The 13,146-nt window shown below is 43.5% G+C and overlaps 1 protein-coding gene and 1 long non-coding RNA gene across 6 annotated transcripts in view; one reads left to right on the forward strand and one right to left on the reverse strand.

Moving 5' to 3' along the window:
• Nucleotides 1-2,640, forward strand: part of LOC122565162 (E3 ubiquitin-protein ligase arkadia-A-like) — an 86,802-nt gene extending 84,162 nt beyond the window's left edge. For 3 of the 5 annotated variants that reach the window (XM_043720859.1, XM_043720861.1, XM_043720860.1), the window contains exon 15: nt 1,025-2,635. The gene's annotated coding sequence lies outside the window, so the exon portion shown is untranslated. Of the gene's footprint in view, nt 1-1,024 lie in introns of all 5 variants that reach the window. The other 2 variants (XM_043720863.1, XM_043720862.1) reach the window with 2 other exon arrangements.
• A 5,540-nt stretch (nt 2,641-8,180) lies between these two features.
• LOC122565164 overlaps nt 8,181-13,146 on the reverse strand; it is a 14,269-nt gene continuing 9,303 nt past the window's right edge. The window contains exons 4-5 of the long non-coding RNA XR_006316102.1: nt 9,063-9,146; nt 8,181-8,786 (exon numbers count right to left, since the gene is read on the reverse strand). This is a non-coding gene — a long non-coding RNA (uncharacterized LOC122565164). The remainder of the gene's footprint in view (nt 8,787-9,062; nt 9,147-13,146) is intronic.

Below are 13,146 nucleotides of genomic sequence, written 5' to 3' on the forward strand. Positions count from 1 at the left end.
GGGCTGGGTGCTGGCAGGGCAGACTAGATTGGGTTGGGATATCTGGTCAGCATGGACGAGTTGGACCGAAGGGTCTCTTTCCATGCTGTACATGTCTGTAACTCTAAGTTATTGGTGAGGCTGCAATTGGAGTATTGTGTACAATTTTGGGCACCCTGTTATAAGGAAGGACAGAGTTAGACTGAAAAGAGTGCAAAGAAGATTTTCGAGGATGTTGTCAGGACCAGTAGGCCTGAGTAATAGGGAGAGGTTGGCCAGGATAGGACTTTATTCCTTGGACGTAGGAGAATGAGGGGTGACCTTATTGAGTTGTATAAAATCACGAGGGGTGTTGAAGGGATGAAAGCATATAGTCTTTTCCCTTGGGATGGCGAATCAAAAACTAGGGAGCATAGTTTTAAGATGAGAGGAGAAAGATTTAAAAAGGACCTGAGGGGAACTTCATGCAGCAAGTGGTGTGTATATGGGATGGGCTGCCAGAGAAAGTGATTTGAGGCAGGTACAATAGCAACATTTGAAAAACATTTGGACAGGTACCTGGATGGGAAAGGTTTAGAGGGGTATGGACCAAATGTGGACAATTGGAAGGATCTGTTTGGGCCAAAGGGTGCTGTATCACTCTGACTCTGTTGGGAGGGCACAAATATAAAGTGATTTGCAAATGTAATGTGAGAGATTCAAGTCTGGGATGAACTACCTGATGGCTATCTAATGGAGGTATTTGAAATTCTGAAGGTCTTTGAAGGTGTACGACACTATATACAGAGACGATTTGTAAAGGATTCTACAACTTGGGCTAATAATGAGAGTTTGGCTAATAATTGTGGTAGAAAAGTTTCTTTTCTCAGGTAGAATATGAAGCTCTCTTCTGGTGGGTTAGCATGGATTGATTTGGGCTGAATGGCCTATTTCTGTGCTGTAAATGTTATATAAATTCACTCTGAGAGAAATGATTAACCCATTGATGAAAGGAGTGCCAAGATCCTGAAACTGGTTAAGCCTAACATGTACATTTGTGTTCTAGGATTTGGTGTCAAGTTCCCTGATTATTCTGGACTTTGGGAATTTAAATCTGGAAACTGTATGGAGTCCTCAGCTTGTGCTGACTGGATTCGAAGGTATCAAACAATATTTGGACCCAGGTGTTCTCTGCCAATGTTAATCCTGACATACATTGTGCTCCTGAAATACCAGCATCTCATCCACAACGAAAGGGCCATTGCCTTAAACAATCAAAACTCGCTGTTTTGACCAGAGAGCATTTCCACCTCAGCCTCGCATGGGAACAGAAGAAATTCCAAACCCAAGATCAGACCAAAGGATACTGAGATACACTCTATTGCTATTGTCCATAAGAGCTTTTTCTGATCATCGGCGGTTACCAGGCTGTGTAACTCTGCACTGACCGGAGTTTTAAATGTCCCCTCCGAAATAAACATCAGGCTGTAATGCAAAGAGTTAAATGGATTCCACCTCTGATGCAGGAGGTATTTAGTGTTGTGTGATTGATGCTGGATTGGAGAGTGTGTGCATTAGTTATCCAGAGTATTGTAAAGACACAGATTGTCCCTCCTCCAAGGAAGGAGGAGGAAAGCCATCATGAATTTACAGACTGAGGGGGAAGGACTGGCGTACATAATTGCACATGGACCACGACAACATGCATATAATTCAGCGTAATTGTTACACTTGACTGAAAGTCTGCCCTCCAATTCCTGCTCACCGAAGGTATAGGAATACCACAGGATCAAGGCGATGTTGACAGACCAGAGAATATCGCAGGTGTGAATTCCCTACTCACGGCAGACCAATGCTGGAGATTCCTGGAGACTCATCCGCATGCAAGGATTTTGACAAATTAATACTTTGCTGTCTTGTTACATTTATCTGTCTATCCTCAGCAACAGCGGGGTTTGTGATTAGGGAAGTTGCACTGTATCCGTAGAGATGGACAGAAACACAGCTCATTATTTCATTGGTCCACCTTACAGCCTTAGCTAACCACGGTAATCCAAAGGCTAGAACCAAGGGTCACTGGTGTCCTCCACAACCCTCCCTGAAATTGATCCCGGGGTCATCTGTAGCATTCTGACCCCAGTCTCCCACCCTCCCTCAGCCCTGCCACGGACACTGATCCTGGGATCTCTGTGAACCCCAGGGTTGATTGAATGTATAAAATCTCCACAGATTACATATGAAATTGGAGCTCCTGCTAGATTGGAACCTGATCTGAACTGAGACCTCCAGTGTTTGCAATTCCACGATGCTTCTGAAAAGGACAGCCAATGGTGGCCACTCTGGGAGATGGTAGCTTCAACCTAAATCCGGAGTGCAAGAACAATGTGAATGAATCAGTGAGTGTTCCTGGAGGAACCAGACAACTGAAAGTGACCCTGCAGTTCATGGCCCAGGTGTTGGTCCCAGTACAAAGGGGGAGGTATCTGTATTGACAGTCATACTAATCACAGAATGTCAATTACTTATAGGTCTAAAAATGTGCAGCGCCTGCAGTCTTCCAGAGGGCACGTTAGATTTTCTGAGATGACAGTGCGGAGTCTTGTTCCATGTACTGTGTAGTCCCTGTAGGTAGTGTGTGTTGTAATCAGCATTATGTTTTTGCATAACATCATTTTAAAAAATGAATGTGTCATGTGTAATTATTCATGAAACTTCTCAAAGTACAAAGTGATTTTAAGATCAAGGACCAGTGTTGGGAACACCACTGTTTACAATTTACACTAAAGTTTTGACTTTGGAATTAGAAGCACAATTTCTAAATTTGCAAATGGAATCAAATTATGGATGGGAATAGTCAGGAATGGAGATTACTGCAGCAAATTATTTAAGTTTATATCCTTACATGTGAATAATTGGCAGTTGGAGTTCAACACAGAGAAATGTGACACCATGCATTTTGGTTGGATGAATCACATTGTTGCCGGCAGATAGCATCGCCTTAGCAGAATTAGCAGCGAAGTGGCAGATAAAACTGAGTACTGAAAAGCGAGAGGTGCAGTTTGGTAGAAAGGATAAGGATAGCCAAATATAGAGTTAACAGCACCATTCTTAGAACTGTACAGGAACAGAGCACACTGTGGGTTTGTTTACATTGGTCTTTGAATATGACAGTTACATTGAGAGAGTAGTTAGCAAAGCAGTGAATACAAGATCTTGGTTTCTGTCAATTGAGGCATTGAGAACAAAAGGATGGCTTTGCTGAATCTTTATAAATACCTGGTTAGGCCCCTGTTGGAGCATTATATCCAGTTCTGGTCTCTTAAGGGAAGATAAGAAAGGGTGCAGAGGAGAGTTACCAGAATGGCTGTAGGGAGGGAGATTTTAGTCACGAAGTTAGATTGGAAATGCTGGGGTTGTTCTCATTGAAGGAGTTTGAGGACACTTGCCAAGGTGTAGTAGATATTGACATGTTTAGCTAAGGGAGTCAGGAAAAGCCTCTTTCCACGAGCTGATGGTGCACAAACCCTGGAGACATGTTTAAGACCAAAACGTGGGATTTACATTATTGTGTTACATTGTTACTGCAATGGTTCCATCCTTCCCTCTCCTCTTACTAAAAAAAAAGGAGAAAGGGAGAGATTGAGAGGGGCTGTTAGTAAGTTTGTTGTAACCAAGAAGGTACTTGGTCCATTTGTAAAGCTTGTAGGTAGCCAGTTAATTGGAAATTATCAACAAAATAGTTTGAGAGGAGCTGCTGTGTGATGGCAGTGCTGCTGCTTTGTATAAGTCTGGGCTTAGGTGAATACTGGGCTTCAGTGAGTAAGGTGAAGGCAAGGTAAGATTCTTTTATCTTTCTTAGTGTAAAGGAACAGAGATGGCAGTTAGAGCAATAGTGTGCTCCTCCTGCCAAATGTGGGGGGGATCAGGGAGGAGGAGAATGTCTCTGATGACGTTGTGTACATGAAGGTGCTCTCACACACCGTGATTGGTTGGAGTGGCAGTTGCATACACTGAGGAGCGTACGGCGGCAGAGAGTGTGATAGACATGAGTTACAGGGAGGTGGTCACACCACAGGTTCAGTCAAGGAGATAGGTGACCACCAGGCAAAACAAGCAGGTAGTGCTGGAGCCTCCTGTGGCTATTCCCCTCTCTAACAGATATACTGTTTTGGATACTATTGCAGGGGATAGCCTCTCCAGGAGTATAACAGGAGCAGCCAAGCCTGTGGCACACCAACTGGCTCTTCTGTAGAGCAGGGTCGAGCAAGATCCATGTGAGCGATAGTAGGGGCAGTTAGGGGCACAGACAGGTGTTTCTGTGACTACAGTTGAGATTCCAGGATGGTATTACCAGGATTGAGGACATCTCTGAGCAGTTGCAGGAAACTTTTAAGGGGAGGAGGGTAAGTAGCCAGACAGAGGTAGAAAGAGGGATGCGGTCCTGTGAAGTGAGTACAGAGAATTAGGGAAGAGAGAAAAGCAGGACCTAGAGGGTAGTAATCTCAGGGTTATGACTAGTGCCACATGCTAGTGAGGCAAGGAATAAAAATGAGAGATGAATGCATGGCTAAGGAGCTGATGCAGGGGTTGGGCTTTCATGTTCTTGGATCATTGGGGCCTCTGCTAGGCAGGGGTGACCTGTACAAGAGGGACAGGGGATCTAATATCATTGCAGAAAGCTCTGCTACTTTTACTTGGGAGGGTTTAAACTCGAGAGGCATGGGGCTGGGAAACAGAGTAGCAGGTCAACAAGTGGAGGGATTGAGGGGCTGGTAATTTCAGAACCAGTAAACTGGAAAGAAAGGACAGTCAGAGACAGGTAAATGAACACAATGGTGCTAATGATCTGAAGTGCATTTATTTCAACACAAAGAGTATAAGTAAGGCAGATGAGCTTCAAGCATAGATTAGTACATGGGGCGATGATGTTGTGGCCATTACAGAGACTTGGTTGAGGGAGGGACAGGACTGGCTGTGCAACATGCCGAAGTTTTGTTGTTGAACTTGAGATAGGGAGGTAAGAGGGGGAGGAGTACCATTACTAATCAGGGAGAATGTCACATCCACCCTCAGAGAGGGCATACGGGAGTGCTCAAGTGCTGAGGCAATATGGGTAGAGCTCAAAAGTAAGGTTGGTATGATCAGTCTGATAGGATTATACAATAAGCCCTCCAACAATATAGCCACCAAGACACTGAGGAACAAATATGTAGGCAGATTATGAAAAGATGCAATAGCAAAGGGTTGCCATGGTGGGTGACTTTAACTTCCCCAGTATTGACTGGGACTCCCTTACTGCAAGAGGCCTAGACAGGGCAGAATTTAAGTCGATCCAAGAGGGCTTCTTGAAACAATATGTGGCCTGCCCAACTGGAGGAGGGGCCATACTGGACTTTGTATTGGCTAATGAGTCTGTCCAGGTGACTGACCTTACAGTGGGAAAGCATATTGGAAACTGTGAAGTCAGGATCTTGTGGGAAGGTAATAAATTGGGGAGGGCTAATTACATCAGTATTTAGGCAGGAGCTAGGGAGTGTTAATTGGGAGCAACTGTTAACAAGCAAGTCCACACTTGACACGTGGGAGTTGTTTAAAGACCTACTGATCAGAGTTCAGGACCAGCACATTCCAGTAAGGAGGAAGAACAAGGATGGCAAGGTAAGGCACCCTTGGATAACGAGGGAGGTTGTGAATTTAATCCAAAGGAAAAAGAAGCAAATGTAAGGCTTAGTGAGCTAAAATCGGAGAGTCTGTGAGGAATATAAAGAAACCAGGAAAGAACTCTAGCTGGGAATTAGGAGAGCAAGGGGCCATGAAATAGTCTTGGCAAGTAGGGTCACAGAGAATCGTAAGGCATTCTATATATACATACATTTTTAAAAAGAGGATAACTAGGGAGAAGATAGGACTACTCAAAGATAAAGGAGGGAACTTGTGCTTGGAGGTAGATGATATGGGCCAGATCCCAAGTGAGTACTTTGGGTCTGTATTCACCTAGGTGGAAGATAGGATTAGTGCAAGGCATGCTAGGTTTTTTGAGATCAAGAAAGGTGTGGTGTTAGGTTTCTTGAAGAGCATTAAGGTGGCTAGATCCCCAGGGCCTGATGGGCTGTATCCCAGGTTATTGAGGAGGAGACTGCTGGGGCCTTGACTGAGGTTTTTGTGTTGTGGCTAGCCACTGGAGAGTTCAGTGTAGGATGGCAAGTAGCAAATGTTCTTCCTCTTTCAAGAAAGGAAATAGCCAGTGGTTGTGGTCATGCTAATGGCATAGATGGAATAAAGGAGTGGTGGAGGCTGAGGGGAGACTTGATGGAAATCTATAAAATTGAGAGAGTCATCTCTTTCCTAGAGTTGAAATGTCTCATTCTGGGGGGGGCATGCATTTAAGGTGAGAAGGGGGCAAGATCTTTACATAGAGAGATGCAGCTTGACCAGATCCAACCTTAAGAGGGGAAAGGGAGAGTGCATAAGGTCATCAGCATTCACAATGTTCCAGGACTGGTGGTGAAAATAGGACCACAGCAGATACATATTTCAGAATACAAAGTGATGGAGTAGTTTAAGAATTTATTTTTCCATGTTACCTAACAATTTCTTATTCTTGCCAACACAGTGCTGTCTATTACACATGTGGGGAGTAAACATTGAACAGTTCAGGTGCTTCTTCGAGGTTCATATGAGCACAGTTTATAAAAGTTTTCTTTAATAGTTACAACTTACTGGCATTATGGCGGCAAAGGCCACAGTAAAATATTTTTGGGGGAACTGACAGTTGTACTCCAGTGCAGAAACTTGATATTGTCTCAAGAGACAGTTAAGGATGTCTGAAAGGTTTACCAAGAAGGCAGGGTGTGATGGGGAAGCATTGATGTGACAGTGACCATTCCCATTCTTTAATTAGGTTACCCTGTGTGATATTATGTGCCTCTCATTTCTTAATCAAGTCACCCCTTATGTCATTGTTAGTTTGTGCTTTGGCACTGAAATTGCTGGTCCTGACTTGCATACTAAAATAAATCTAAATTTTTGCTCCTTTAATGTTGAGAACTCCCAGGCCAATCCCCTTTCAACTTTATTCTGCTGGGTCTGTCTTCATGGTGGGACAGGGCATACCCATGAATGGTGATGGATGTGCCCATCACAGACATCTTGGCCAGTCAATACTGGATGGTAAATCTGGTTTTACGCTTGTTGTACTTTTGCTGTTGGATACAAATCAAGTAGTTTGCTAGATTTTATTAACGGGCAGGCAAGAGGTAAGGATGATACTGCAGATCTGGAATCACTTATTGGCTAGACTTAATAAAGTTGGCAAATATCCATCCCCAAAGAAGATGAGTGCAGTGGGCAGGTTTTGAATGTCTTCATTGCTAAGTTTGCTTTTTAAATTCTAGATTTATTTGAAATTCACCAACTGCTGTGTTGGAATTTGACTCCTGAAGGTACAAATTCAACTTGAAGGTAGTCAGGATCAGAAACAAAGTAAACCAAATGATAAACTCTCTTCAGGAAGTAAAAGGAAAATGGGATTGGAGAAGGAGTAACCGTGATGATTAAGGAGAAAAGAACATTTGGGTTGCAGATGGCTTTGGTACAGTTTGTGACGTAGCTCTGGCAAAACAATCCTCAGCACTACTGCGGCTGACATTTCCTGTAATGCTTCGTAGTTCCTGTGTTCATTGTGACCAGAATTACCTGGAATCAATCCCTGCCAGCACCACCCACAACATCAAAAATTCAATTATTCTGTCTAAGAACAGTAGAAATGAATTCTACCAAGTTCAGTCTGCATAAACACCATCTTTTCTGAATAGATTTTAAGAGTCATAATGATGCACAGGAGACCATTTGGTTCATCAAGTTAATATCTGCTCTCTGTGGAGTAATTCAGCCAGTCTTATTCCTCTATCCTACCTCATCTTTTATGTTTATTGCCTTCAAATATCTAATTTCCCTTGATTGCTTCCACTTTTACTACCTCAAGATAACATTTCCACATCATTATCACCTGCCACATTTTCAAAACAATTCTTCCTCACATTCACTGTACCTTAAATCTGTATCCTCTACCTTTTATTCCAACTTGTGAAGCTGGAGATTATTATTGTAAGATTGCAGATGGCATTGTGGAAATGACATCTAAAATCTGATTACTAACACCAAGTGATGGAAGCCATTAAACACAATGAGAATTAACATGAATGATCAACAAGAGCTGCAAATCTCAATTAAAATGTACATTTTTATTCGCTGCTTAGTTTGAAATGAAAATACATGTTACATTAAGCCAAGCGATGATACCACCTAATATCCACAGGTCATAGCTGTTAGCTTGTGTGAAAGTACTGTGCCATGAGGTAGCTTGTTCTAGTTTTAGACAAACAGATTACAGAATTCTGGGTGCTCAGGTGAATTAGTTGAAAACTGCGTTTCTTGTGCAGTTTCAGTGGGGGTCACTTTCCAGCATAGGGAGGAGGGTTGGGTGATGAAGATGAGGGGAGTGTCTCAAAACATGGGAGTGTGACTGAATGACAGAAGTAACTGGATTGGAGGCTTCCTTACTGGTTGGGGGAGTAGAATGTTGAACTAGAGAGGTTGATTCAATGGGTGAAAAGGTGGCACTGTCTCTCTCAAACAATTAGTAAATAAGTGTTTTTTATTTGTGCATGGCGCTGTTTGATATTCAAGGTTTGTTTGATTTTATTTGCATGGATTAGTGACAGACAATCAGCAACCGTCCTGTACTAGGAGAAGTTGTCAGTATTTAAAAGCTGGTATTGAGTAGGATCAGAGTTCGTCAGCAGACAGATGATCAGTGCTCCCAGGCTCTGAAAACAGAAACAAACCTTCAATAGATGAATGAAAACATTTCAAACAGATATTCTGATACAGGCACTCCAATCAGGTTCAGCACTAAGATTAATCCCGGACTCCCCGTGTCAGCACCCAGTTTAGCCCCAGACTCCCTGTGTCACTCCATTTTGTTTCTGGTTACCTTCCAACCATTGCAGCAAAGAGGTGGGCATTAAGCCCATCTGACCCATGCCAGATTTACTGCACAGCAGCCCAATCTTTACTGTTCTCCTAAACTAGCCAAGGATTACCTGTAAAAAGCACACAGCAATAACCCAGGCTAACGTGAACAGGAATATCCATCGAAGCTCATCACGGAGGGTGTAGAGGCAGCCCTTAGATTTAGAAAACACAGATTAATCTTACATCGCAATGGAAACCTGGTTTGTTAAAATCACAGCTATCTCAGTAGCAGCTTAAGAGTACAATCACCATCCTTTTAATTAGTTAATGGAGAACTCTTGATACTGAACATAGTGGATATTTTCTAAACAACCTGTTCAGACATATCATTAAACCTCTCTGGAACAGACAGTACTTTAACCTAGGCCTCCAAGTTCAGAGATATAGACAATAGTGGTTTTTGGGTTAGAATCATATGGGGTGTGGTGGGACTGATTGTTGTAGAACTTGTTCCCAAATACCACTCAGTAATGTGCAATTTTAATTCCCTCTCAATTAACTAATGCTGAATCTGTACGCATGACCCAGTTTTCATAGAACATAGAAAAGTACAGCATAGAACAGGCCCTTCGGCCCACAATGTTGTGCTGAAGATTATGCTTAATCTAAAGTAAAATAACCTAACCTACAAACACTTCAATTCACTGCTGTCCATGTGCATGTCCAGCAGTGGCTTAAAGTGTCCCTAATGACTCTGCTTCCACTACCGCTGCTGGCAACACATTCCATGCATTCACAATTCTCTGCATAAAGAACCTACCTCTGACATCTCCTTCATACCTTCCTCCTAATATCTTCAAACTATGACTTCTCGTGCCAGTCAATCCTGCCCTGGGGAAAAGTCTCTGGCTATTGACTCTATCCATGCTCATTACCTTGTATACTTCGATCAGGCCACCTCTCTTCCTCCTCCTCTTCAGAGAGAATAGTCCAAGCTTAGTCAACCTCTCTTGGTAAGACAAGCCCTCCAGTCCAGGCAGCATCCTGGTAAACCTTCTTTGCACCCGCTCTAAAGCTATAGTAGGGCAACCAGAACTGGATACAATATTCTAAATCTGGTCTCACCAGGGACTTGTAGAGCAGCAGCAAAACCTCGCGGCTCTTAAACTCGATCCCCCTGTTAATGAAAGCCAAACACCATATGTTTTCTTAACAACCCTAGCCACTTGGGTGGCAACTTTGAGGGATCTATGCATTTGAACAGCAAGATCCCGCTATTCCTCCACACTGCCAAGAATCCTGTCTTTAACCCTATATTGAGCATTCAAGTTCAACCTTCCAAAATTCATCACTTCGCATTTACCCAGGTTGAACTCCATCTGCCATTTCTCAGCCCAGCTCTGCATCCTATGTTGTGCTGCAGCCTGCTAATAGCCCTCGATGTTATCAACGGCACCTCCAACCTTTGTGTCGTCGGCAAATTTACTAACTCACCCCTCAACCTCTTCATCCAAGTCATTTATAAAAACTACAAACAGCAGAGTCCTGCAGAACACCACTCACCACTGGCCTCCAGGCAGAATACTTTCCATCTACAACCACTCTGCCTTCTGTCAGCCAACCAATTCTGCATCCAGACAGCCAAATTTCCCTGTATCCCATACCTCCTGACTTTATGAATGAGCCTACCATGGGGAACTTTATCAAATGCCTTACTGAAGTCCATATACATCACATCCACTGCTCGACCTGTCTCATCACCTCCTCAAAGAACTCTAAGATTTGTGAGGCATGACCTGCCCCTCACAAAGCCATGCTGACCGTCTTTAATCACATTATGCTTTTCCAAATAAATCCTATCCCTCAGAATTCTTTCCAAGACTTTGCTGACCACAGTTATAAGACTGACTAGTCAGTAATTGCCATGGATTTCCCTATCCCCTTTCTTGAAAACAGGAACATTTGCCTCCTTCCAATCCTCTGGTACGACTCCCATGGAGAGTGAGGAAGCAAAGATCTTCCCCAGTGGCTTAGCAACCTCCTTTCTCGCTTCCTAGAGCAACCTGGGTAAATCTGGTCAGGACCTGGGGACTTATCAATCTTAATGTTTGCCAAAATTTCCAGCACATCAACTTCATCAATCTTGTTCTGTTCAAGCCTGTTTCCCAGCTCCTCAAAGTTTTCATTCACAACAAGGTCCCTTAGTGAAAACCGAAGCAAAGCTTCCCCTATCTGCTCAAACTCCACGCACAAGTTCCCTACGCTATCCCTGACTGGCCCTACCTTCTCCCTGATCATTTTCTTATTCCTCACATACGAGTAAAATGCCTTTGGGTTCTCCCTAATACTTCCTGGCAAGTCTTTTTCGTGCCCCCTCCTGGCTCTCCTCAGTCCATTACTGAGCTCCTTTCTAGTAAGCCTGTAATCCTCTAAAGCTGTGCTAGATTCTTGCTTACATAAGCTGCCTTCTTCCTGTTGACAAGAAGCTCCTCTGTTCTCGACAGCCAAGGCTCCTTAACCTTACCCCTTCTCGACTGTCTCAAAGGATTTGTGCTTCACTCGCAACTGTGCCTTAAACTGCCCTTTCTGTGGAACAATTGCTACCAATCCATACTTCCCAACTCCTGATTGATAGCGTCATAATTTCCTTTTCCCCAATTAAATATCTTCCTTTGGTAACTGCTCCTTTCCCTCTCCAAGGCTAAGGTAAATGTGAGGCAGTTGTGGTCATTGTTACCAAAGTATTCTCCCATCGCGAGATCTGACACCTGTCCTGGCACCAAATCCAAATTTGCCTCTCCCCTTGTCAGTCTGTCTACATACTGAGTAAGGAAACCCTCATGAACACACCTGACAAAACTGCTTCATCCAAACCATCTGCACTAAGGAGGTTCCAGTCGATATCAGGAAAGTTGAAGTCACCCATAACAACAACCCTGCTACATCTGCATTTTTCCAAAATTTGCCAGCCTATGAGCTCTTCAAACTCCCTACAGCTATTAGGGGGTCTGTGGAAAACCCCAGTGAGGTGACTGCTCCCTTGCTGTTCCTAACTTCCACCCATACTGACTCAGTAGCCAAACTTTCTCAACAACCTTCGTTCCTGTAGCTGTAATGCACTCTCTGATTAGCAATGCTACATCCCCTCCTCTTTTTTCCACCCTCCCTGTTCTTTTTAAATGTTCTAAACCCTGGAACATCTAGCAACCATTCCTGCCCCTGTGAAACCCACATCTTCGTTATGGCCATTACATCATAGTCCCAAGTACTGATTCTTGCTCTAAGTTCATCACTCTTATTTCTGACACTCCTTGTGTTAAAGCACACACTTTAACCGATCCCTTTGTTCCTTCGCACGAATAACATTCCTGAAACATTCATTACATCCTGTCACTTCCTCATATATAACTCACACCCAGGATATTTGCGCCCCTCCGGTTCAGGTGCAACCTGTCCTTCTTGTACAGGTCCCACCTTCCCCAGAAGGTATTCCAATGGTCTAAATATCTGAAGCCCTCCCTCCTGCACCAGCTGCACAGCCATGTGTTAAGCTGCACTCACTGCCTGTTCCTCACCTGGATTTTCAGGGAACATCTGTTTAGCAACATGCAGTCCTCTAAGTATCTTCAGAACTGTTTAGTTTCATTTGAACTCTGCAAAGTGCAGTTGTCCTATCCCCAGTAATCATCTGTTAAACTGTGAATTATGGGTCTGTCCGCAATAATCACAGTTCTTAAAAAAAACTTTAGTAAAGTATGAAGATTTATAATATATTTTGCAAAATTTTCAATATCCATCAAAGTACCAACACACAGTATCACATTATTCCCATTTACCACTTTGTACCAACCTGTCACAACAGTACATCTCTTCATAATTATGCAGAACCACAAACACAGGTAGTACATCATTACTAGGGGAAAGTGAGGACTGTAGATGCTGGGGATCAGAGCTTAAAAATGTGTTGCTGGAAAAGCGCAGCAGGTCAGGCAGCATCAAAGGAGCAGGAGAATCAACGTTTCGGGCATAAGCCCTTCTTCAGGAATGAGGAGAGTGTGCCAAGCAGGCTAAGATAAAAGGTAGGGAGGAGGGACTTGGGGGAGGGGCGTTGGTAATAGGATAGGTGGAAGGAGGGCCTCATCTTCCGCCTAGGAACCCTCCAACCACAAGGGATGAATGCAGATTTCTCCAGCTTCCTCATTTCCCCTCCCC

Source organism: Chiloscyllium plagiosum, chromosome 31, assembly GCF_004010195.1.
Source record: "Chiloscyllium plagiosum isolate BGI_BamShark_2017 chromosome 31, ASM401019v2, whole genome shotgun sequence".
Classification (NCBI taxonomy): domain Eukaryota; kingdom Metazoa; phylum Chordata; class Chondrichthyes; order Orectolobiformes; family Hemiscylliidae; genus Chiloscyllium; species Chiloscyllium plagiosum.